Below are 10,293 nucleotides of genomic sequence, written 5' to 3' on the forward strand. Positions count from 1 at the left end.
ATTCTAACATAGAATTACAACTAACAAGTAAATTATTAAACCTCAAAACGGGAGGATATAAAATTTACAATGTGAAGTAGTAAATAAGTTTGACCAGACCACACAAAATTTTCTCGGAACTAACACACTTTACTGATAATTATGGTAAAATGGCACGTGATTCTGAATCGTAGAACGAAAACTTTTAATGATGATTCACTTTCTCTCTCTCTCTTTAGCAGGGCCAGCTATCTGAGATAGGGGTAGATGATAAGAAGCAAATTATTAGGAAAAATCTGAGTAGCTTATTTCTCTCAACGGAAACAAAGCAAATCTGACAAAGAACTAGCTTTGCGTACAGTTACATGCTGAAGCCTAAGTTCTAATGGGGCTTACCAGAATGATATTTCACCTATTTCATTAAAAAGTCCCATTGACAAAAAGAAAACCAGAATTTCCGAATTCTCCATTTTCACATATAATCAGTAAAGCCAACGACGCATTAAAACCAACTTAACGACACAATTATTCAGCAAGTTTGTCAGGTGTGAAAACTGGGTAAATGTTGCTCTCCAAGGGTAACACGCCCTTTACGCACAACACGCACGTACATTGGGTTTTTTCTTTAGGAAAACAATTACAAATCAAAATTAAGTCGACAAAAAAAAAGAAAAACACGAGAGAAAATTATGAAGCTAGATATCTCACCATTTTTAATTTCTCTTGTAAATGGAACAGTAGGGATATAAGACTAAATTATTCCACAGGAGCTAAAACGTTTATTTATCTTTCATAATAGAGGGCAGTAGCGATATTAGAAACGAAAACGGGAATAGGGTGTAAAATATGGTGCTGTGGCTTATTTTGTGAGATAGAAAAGTCTTCCACCTATAAATAAATCAGCTAATTTCATTTTCACCTAAAAGCGAATTGACCAGGTAATATTGTCAAATTCTCTATGATTGGTCTTACCATAGTACTAGTAGTTAACATAATATTTAGGGACAACAAGTTCAAGTTGAACAAACGACCTATAGTATACAGTATACTATAGACAGTATAGTATTAGTCTATCTAACTTCTAAGTATCTTATCTATGATCTAGGCTGTCCCGTCTCTAAAGTTCTAAACTAAAACTATTAAATAAAAACTAATACTTTCTAGTAGTACTCCTCTGAACCATTTCTAAAAATTCAATGCCCTTTCTAGGGTAAGAAGCCCGAGACTGAACACAATACTCAAAATGTGGCGTAACTAGTGACCCATACAATAAAATTATATTTATAACCTTTATAGACTTGTATTAAGTATTTCTGTAGATACAACTAAAATGCTGTTGGCCCTACCATTAGAAACAGCACACTGCTTGAATGGCTTAAGAAACTGATCAACCACTACACCAAGATTCCTTTCTTTCATAAGGTTATTCCCATCCTCATTATACTTACAATTCAAATTATAATAATCCATATGCATTGTCTTGCATATATTATAATTAAAACTCATCTGCCATTTATTCTCCCAACTCATTAAATGATCTAAGTCCTTTTATGAAGCAGCATCAGCAGCCTCTAACACAGTCTCAGCCAGCAACACCCAACATCTTAATATTGTCAGCAAATTTAAGTAATTTATTGACCATTCTTTCATCTATGTCATTGATGTAAATTGAAAAAGTCCTAAGACTGAGCCTTGAAGTACCCCATGTATGACATTAATTCAGTTTTACTGAACTCCATTTATAACAATCTTCTGCTTTCTTCCAGCTAACTTATCTCTTACACCTATAGAGATAATTTATTTACAAGCCTTTTGTGTGGCACCTTGTCAAATGCTTTCTGAAAATCCAGATCTACACCCTTACTCTCATCTAAATAAGCAGTCACCTTACAAAGAGTCTCAAAAGATTTGTAAGGCAAGATTTTCCTTTAGTGAACCCATGTTGACTATCCAAAAATTAAATTCAACTTTGATATGTTGTTATTGTACCACTAAGTTACAAGTTCTACAAAGTCTTAAAGTAAGAATTGGTTGATAATTATGAAAGTTTAAAATTTGTAAACTAGAAAGTTCTAATTGTTAAAAGGAGAAATAAAACATGATCTGTTACTCCAGAAAACATAATTGGTTTTATCTAAGCTCCTTTGTATAAGGGCTCGGCATGGCCAGGTGGTTAGGGTGCTTGACTCATAATGTGAGGGACATGGGTTCCACCAAACATGTTTGCCCTTTCAATCATGGGGGCATTATAATGTGATGGTCAATTCCAATATTTGTTGGTAAAAGAGTAGCCCAAGAGTTAGTGGTGGGTGGTGATGACTAGCTGCCTTCCCTCTAGTCATTCACTGCCAAATTAAGGACAGCTAGAGCTGTATAAGCCTAAAAGATCAGTTAGCAAGTGTCTTGGTTGTCCAATGAAGTAATGGCAAAATGTTGGCTTAAATAAAACCATTATGTTTTATGGAGTAATAAGTCATGTTTTATTTCTCCTTTTAATTTGGTTGGTATTTTCTTTTTGCCACTTTTGCTGACCTTATTTGTGACTGAGTATATGTGGTAGTGTTAACACTACTCTCAATATCAGCAAATTATTTGTAATGAAATTGAGAATTTTCTACAAAAGATTTAAAATTAAGTACAATATGAAGCAATTTTATAAGTGTGGCCTGTAGACAAGATTTTTTAAATTAATGCATCATCTCAACTTTGCAAAGGATGATGGCAAATATTCCACAGTTAATCTTTTAAGCTTAAGCTCTTAAACTTTTAAAGGGTGTGATAAATGATAAAGTATAAAATGTTACTATTATACACACAGTTTGCTAACATTGTTAGAGGAATAACCATATATGTTTTCCACAGCTACAGATGGAGGCACTGAATATGGTAATTATTGAGCTGGTATTAATTTGTTAGTTTTAACCATACAGGTATAATTACTGATAATAGATTTCATCGACTTTTGAACACATTTTTCTTAGCTGTTTATTCACTGAATTTCTCATGGGTCCATATCTTTTTTGTATACAGAGCCCCTTGTAATATGTGCCTCAAACAATGTAAATAGCATCTATATTGTAATTATTCCCACTAATTACTGCTACTCCCTCCTACCTCTCATGTATTTTACATAGCAAATACATGTTGTTTTTTTTGGCAAGTTCTTTTCACCAAATGTTGCAACAAGCAAAAATATAAAAATTAATGCAATATTTGGGCTTAACTATTAGTAATAAGGATTATATAGCCAAGTCAATAATTTTAGGGTTAATTCTAAATGTGGTTTTAACCTGTTTTCATGAAAATACTTAATTTTCATAAATGATAATTATTTGCTTTTCATTTAGTAATATATTTATTTATGTAACAGACTACTTGGTTTTACCTTTAATGTATATTAATGTGTGAACACGTATACTTTATAGTATAAGGAATGACCTGAAACTTGCTACTCATTAATTTTACTGATCGTTTGGGACATTGGGAGGATGTATGGCAAACCCTCTTTTATATGTCAGTAAGTTATATGTACAGTAATAATATTATGGAGAGATATCTGAATACAACCTTAAGATATCTTAAACTAAAATGACTCCAATTAAGTCAATTTTACTTTTCTAACAGAGTGGTCAGCCTATGAAATAGTTCTTGCAGATGTGGTAGATGCTGCTACATTGAAGGAGCTTAAAAAGGAGATTCAATGGGTATTTTAGAGATCAGGGTTGAATGTAAAATAAGTTATTTCTTCATTTCTTTGAAAGTCATGATCAACCTGATGGAAGTTTTCTTTGTTGAAGACAAAGTTTTAATACACATTCTGTTCGACAAAGGGTTTCTATATGTAGCAGAGGGTAGGATGGTAGTAGAAAGTGGGATAAATTACAGTAGGTGATCCAAATGACCTTTTGTTATCACTTGGAAAGTAAATAACTATACCAAAGAAAATAAATTATAACTTAGTATGTCTCAACTTAATAAGGAATATTGGTGAAAAATTATTTATTTAAGGATGCAATACATATTAAAATTATATAAGAAGTAATCTATTGGGACAATAAAAGGGTGTACTGTACATTTTCTCACAGTTATACTGTCATAAGTTTGTTGAACAGGTGAATTTCGAGGGATTTAGTTGGCTGTGAGTTATAGATACATGTCCAAATGTTAAAAGTAAATCCTCATGCTCTAAATGTTAAACTCTCTACTCACAGTCACTGGAATAAATAAAATCTTGCTGTTATGTTGTATGTAGAATTAACTTGTAGCTTCTAAATTACTTAACAAACAAGCTGTTTATGTTAATGTAATTATTTCATTCATCACACAAAGCTATAACTTCGAAATATTTATATAATGTAGATTTACTGTGGTGAATAAAGTACAACTCAAGCACCATACACATACCACCACTACTTAGTCTTGTTTTCTTGATATTTCTGTAACTGTGGTGAGTGATGAGGAGTGGAATTCCCAGAAACTAGTCTAACCAACAAATGATAGAATTATAATTTTGAGGATGAGAGAACATATCAAATTTTTATTTATATATTAATTTTTCTTGCAGTAGTTTTCTAATTCTGAATATTACACTTTTAACTTTATTCCATTAGTGGTAACATTAAAATTGGCTGTATACATTGAAACAAATTGTTGCATAGTTGTATAAAGAATTTGGAGGATAAAAAGTACTACAGAAAAAATTTGGCTAAGCATAATTTGTTCTGTTTTAACCATACCTTAAAAAGCTAATGTATGTTTTTCATTTTGTTGTACAGAATTCTCAGCTGAATGTGAATATTACCAAACAAAACATTGTTTAGGACATAAATAGCATCTTGGCAGGGATTTGTATGTTGATGTTTATAACAACTGATTATATTATAATTCTATCAATTTTCCTAAGTAATTACTTTAAGAATGCCTTTGGATACACTATAGGTTTTCAACTAGATAAATATTATAACTTGATGCAAAATTTAACTCTGAGAATGAAAAAAAAACAATGTTGGATTGTTACAGTTTCACCAAACTTTCTTCTTCTAATATTACATGAAATATTCTTTTAAATTGAAATTTCTTTCTTATGTCTCTGTACATAAATTCAAAAAGTAAATGAAATATTTTATATTAGGATCTATTCCCCAAAATCGTTAATGTTGAGTAGTATTTACAATCTTATGGTAATATTTTGTTGTAACATTTTTCTTTCATTGGCTGATTCTCTTAAATTATCTGATGTAAATATTTCAAAGTTTAGTCCACATAGTATATTAGTTTTTCCAAAACAGTACTACCTTCCTCACCTGAAGCTATCTCAACCTTGATTTGCCCTCTTAGCATTGCTAAAATTTTCAACAGTGCACCAGTCTTTTTATACCCCCTTCATTTTTGCACCATTGCAGCAACCCTCCACCAATTATACTGTGGTACCTATACTAATGCAGATAGCTCCCTCTACCATTGCAGCACAGTCCTCACTTTCTTGGCATCCTAGTGTATAGATGTGTGTTTTAATTCATTCTCCATGTGCTTACAAAATTTTGATTTTGCTTGATCACAAATTTATATTGGTTTCAACTTCAAGCTTCGTCTTTTTTGTGTTTAATTTCCATTGTTTGTACTCGTTTCTTTTAGAAATGTTTTTGTTTCTGAATTTTACTTTGTTTTTATGAATTTGAGATTTTATATGGTAAATGATGAAATTCCCACCCTATGTAGAATACTAGTCTCAGGGTCGACGATGCACACTGAAAAACTTATCACAGATCTCATGGGAAAAAGAAGAATACCTAACCCAGCAGATTATGTGGAAGTATGGTAACAGGTGGAAAATGCCGCAGAATGACAATTTCCACACACAAATTATATCCCTTTTCACAAAAATTGTAACGTGAAAGGAAAATTGTCAGAAGAATGTAAGACACAAACTATCCTCGAACTGAAGCCTGTGCTTCATAAGCAGATTTTTCTCACTTCCCGTAGGTATACCCTTTGTATGAGCTTGTGTGGATGGACCTAATTTCTGCACTTGTTAATTTAGGTCATTCATGTCTTCTCTATTCAGTGTTGGGTTCATTATACTTCTTTTACCATCAAGGTTAATTTAGTTTAAACTTGCGTTTGGAGTTTGATTATTCCTTTGATTTTGTTTGCATATTTACTTCTTTTCACTGTTTCTTTTTCTTTACTACTAGTCACATCTAATTAGGCATTAGATTTGAGTTAAACTTTGTTATTGTTAACTGGGTATCTTTTTATTCTCATGTTTTTCGTGTCATTTGTCTTATCGATTCTTTGGGTGGACTTGTAGGTTCAATATTTAAGGGTCGTTTATCTTCTATGTTCTTTTAGTGGTTTTGTACTTTAGGTGTTACTTATTGTTTTATGTTAGCTTTCATAGTTTTGTAGGTTTGTTATTTTTATGTACTTTGTAGAATTTACACATTTCTATATTTTGTTTGTCCATTAGTAATGAGTACTTTCTTTAAGTTTGTTTAGTTATGTGTCTTTTTGGCTACACTTCATGAAAGTTCCATGGTTTCTGTGGGTTTCTGCCTTCCATTTTCCTCCCCCACTGTCCACTTCCCAGATCTCATTCCCTCCTCCTCATAATTGTACCTCGTCCAGTGATCTTGCCGAATCTGTTTGAGACCAACTACACAAAGGAGCTATTGAATGGGTGGTGCCCACTCAACTGGGATTTTACTACAGTCTATTTGTTGTCTCCAAGAACCCAGGAAGTTGGAGTCCTATCATAGATCTCATTTTGATGGGTTTTTGCTTCATTATCATGTCATTTTTCTCCAGTTCATCCACGAGGGTTCTATCTTCCAGTTCTGGGTGCTGCTGTTCAGTCTTTCTTCAGCTTTTGCATGTCTTCTTCACTTGCTGCATGTCCGGACTCACTATTACATAAACAACTGGCTTCTGCTTGCCTCTTCCTGTGCCCAGTCACTCATTCACACCCGCTTACTTCTTCAAGAAGATGTTTGGGTGGGGTTTCTCATCAAGCTGGAGAGATCCTTTAATACTCCCTTGCTGTATCTTATTCATTGAGGTTCTCTTTACTTCCTGTCTTGATTGAGCCTAGCCTTCTCCACTTCGGCTCTAGGTTATGGAGCGGACAGTCACAAAGGCCCTACTTTCTCCCTCTTTCTTTACATGAAAAGTTCTATTTCTTTTGAGGTTGTGGGCTTCCTTGGAAGCTCTCATTCCCTTAGGTTGAGCACACATGCATTCCCCTCCTTGGATGCTTCTCGAGCAGTGGAACTTCCTCGAGATCCCTTGGACCATCTTATCACCCTTCCTCCTGGGGTCAGGGCTGACCTTGCTTCATTCCAAATCTCATCTGTTTACAGATGCTTCCTTGGTGGGTTTGGGGGGCTTTTCTCAATTCCCCAGAGCTTTCAGATTGATAGTCAGTCGAGGAGGCTGCTCTCCATTTCTACATCCTGGAACCTTTGGCAGTCCATTGGACTCTGTATCATTTCCTCCCATTGTGCGGGGGTGGGTGGTTATGGTTCATTCTGACAATTCAACTGTCATCAGTTATATTACCAAGCAAGGGGGAACCACATCCAGATCTCTGTGTTTTCAGACTTTGGATTTCCTGTACTAGGCTAACGACCATGTCATAATTGTTCTGGCGTGTCATGCTCTCAGAGTTTTTAATCTTGTGGCCGATAGCTTATCACATCCCAACTGGGGTTTCCCCACAGAGTGGCCCCTTCATCCTCAGGTTTTTCTGTGGGTGTGTTCTCAGTTGGGATCTCTACATATATATAGGTTTTAGGTTTCCAGTTTTTCATCCCTCAGCTCTGAGGGTAGGTGCTTTCAGTCCAGTTTGGAGGAGTCTTCACCTATATGCCTACCCTCTGATCAGACTCCTCTCCTGGGTATATTCTCTTATCCAGATCTCTCCTTGTTGTTTTCTGCTGGTTGTTCCGTACAGGCCGGCTCAGACATGGTTTCCTCTGCTCTAGCCTTTACTGGAGGTATAGCCCCTGTTTTTATCTCTGTCCTAATCACTCCTCTGACAACCACAATCAGATGTTTTTCATCCCAACATCACTACACTCCAGCTACACTTGTGACTTTTGTTCGGTCCCATGCCTCAGCTCTGGGACTTGCCCCTCTTGCATCCTCATTTCCTTGCCTGTACCAATCGTCCTTCCTTGTTGTCTGTGTACCAGAGGCATTGGTCTTACTTCAGACTTTGGTCTATTGGCCATGACTTCCGACCATCCCATTCTTCTGTACTTCACCTGTCCCAGTTTTTCAGGCCTTCCTTCCCAAGATATCAGCTACCTGGGATAGATGTTGGGCCTTTTCTCCTATTTCCTCATCTTCCTTTTCCCACCTGTTCTCCCATTCGGATCTGGATCATCTACTTGTCCATTTCATTACCTGCTATGTTATATGGTTCATACTGCCTCCTTTCATGGTTCTTGTTCCTTTGTTTCCTGTGATCTTTCACCTATTACACTTACTGGTTGGGTTCATAAATTCATACATCTGGTGTTATTATGACATGTCCATGGATGATCTCCATCTACATCATTTTTCTTCACACCAAATTTGTCATCTAACTATGTCTTTAGCTGCTCGCCACAACCATCTTTTGGAGGAAGTCATTCATGCTGGTATGTGGACAACTGCCAATTCATTTGTCACTCTTTATCTGCACATCATAGCTGTATCTTCATCCTGTGGCCATTCTACACATATCTGTTCATCTTTGCCTGGGGTAAGTTTACATATTATTCTTTTCTTTTTTAAATTACTTCCTTGATATACGTCTTATTTCAGGATTCCACCTTGTGGCGGGTGTTGTCTGGTCAGGTATGCTGAATATCATATCTTGGCACTAAATCTGTATACTTCCATAATGCTCACTGGCTGCTTATCCAGAGGTGTGTGTATATATACCTATATTTTTTTTATTATCACTGTATTGTATATAAAGGACTGTCACTTACAGACTTCATGAGTAAAGTGGATGGGGATTTTTGTCCATCCCTACTGACCTGTGATTCTTACAGTCAGGTTCTTTCTGCTTTTCGAAATATGGAATCACAGATGCTATTGCACTGTCTCCAGTGTATTGTTATTCCAGACTCCCCAGTGCATATCCCCACTTTTTTTCTAGTGGAGCATGGAAGCCCTTGCCATTTCTAATTCCCAGTTGTTGGAGTGGTGGACTGTGGAGATTTCCTCTGGAGTGGGATTTGAATAAAACGAACTTCATAGTCATATGTGCCCACTCTGTGAGAAGAGGGCTATCATCGTTATATTTAATATTATAAAATATCATAATATGCTCAATTTAAGGCACTTCTCCTGGATGTTTTTGCCTGGGTAGACTGCACTTGTTGATCAGGAAAAAGTAAAAAAATTTATGCATGACTCTTCCACTGGATGTTTTCTGCCTGGATGGACTGCACTTGACATACTCCATAATATTACAAAGCATTTCCCCCTGATGTTTTTGCTCAGGCTGACTGCACTTGTTGATCACACAATCTGTTACATACAAAATATGAAACGAAAAATACTGTTCAAGGTGCTTCCACTAAATGCTTCCTGCTCGGATGGACCACACTTGATATAATCCAAGGTATACCAAGGCACTTCCCCTGGATATTTTTGGCCCAGATGAACCACACTTGCTGATCTTATAATCTTATACAAGGTGTTTCCACTGTTGTTTTTGACTGGAAGGACTGCACTTGGCATAATTCGATGTATCCCAAGGTGCTTCCACTGGATGTTTTTGCCTGGGCAGACCACACTGGCATAATTCGATGTATCCCAAGGTGCTTCCACTGGATGTTTTTGCCTGGGCAGACCGCACTGGCCTATTCATATACATTTACAGTCCTTTAGCCTTAGCCATGTATTCATATATCTGTTTACAGGCACCTTTAAGTCTAACTATGATTATGTCATGTGCTCACACTTGTTACATATGTGGACGTCTTATGTACTATCTGTTGTCTATTGTCAGAATCAGTCTTACATAACATGGTGCCTGTTTATTAAGTTCTGTCCTATGTGTCTTACTTTGTTTTTTACTGGGTGAATAGCATACCTGTTCCAGAAGTAGTGCTATACACCACAGGTGTGCCTTCTTTTGTAATTGTGGCACACCTCTTCTTTCATGGCAAATGAAACCTGGTTATGCCATAAAGCATCTTTAGGCTATATCTTCATTTAATGATAAAAACCATAGTTTTGGCTTTTCTTTGCATATAGACGCTTGATACATTAAGAATGACTGAAATAATAATTTGAATAATAAATAATATGTATTTA

General features: G+C 35.7%; 1 protein-coding gene across 3 annotated transcripts in view; it reads left to right on the forward strand.

The window, feature by feature from the left end:
• The first annotated feature begins 771 nt into the window (after positions 1-771).
• LOC106460701 (FUN14 domain-containing protein 1-like) overlaps positions 772-10,293 on the forward strand; it is a 24,313-nt gene continuing 14,791 nt past the window's right edge. The window contains exons 1-2 of one of the 3 annotated variants that reach the window (XM_022387478.1): positions 794-917; positions 2,842-2,865. The gene's annotated coding sequence lies outside the window, so the exon portion shown is untranslated. Of the gene's footprint in view, positions 918-2,841; positions 2,866-10,293 lie in introns of all 3 variants that reach the window. The other 2 variants (XM_013920435.2, XM_022387479.1) reach the window with 2 other exon arrangements.

This window comes from Limulus polyphemus, unplaced genomic scaffold (assembly GCF_000517525.1).
Source record: "Limulus polyphemus unplaced genomic scaffold, Limulus_polyphemus-2.1.2 Scaffold818, whole genome shotgun sequence".
NCBI classification, from domain to species: domain Eukaryota; kingdom Metazoa; phylum Arthropoda; class Merostomata; order Xiphosura; family Limulidae; genus Limulus; species Limulus polyphemus.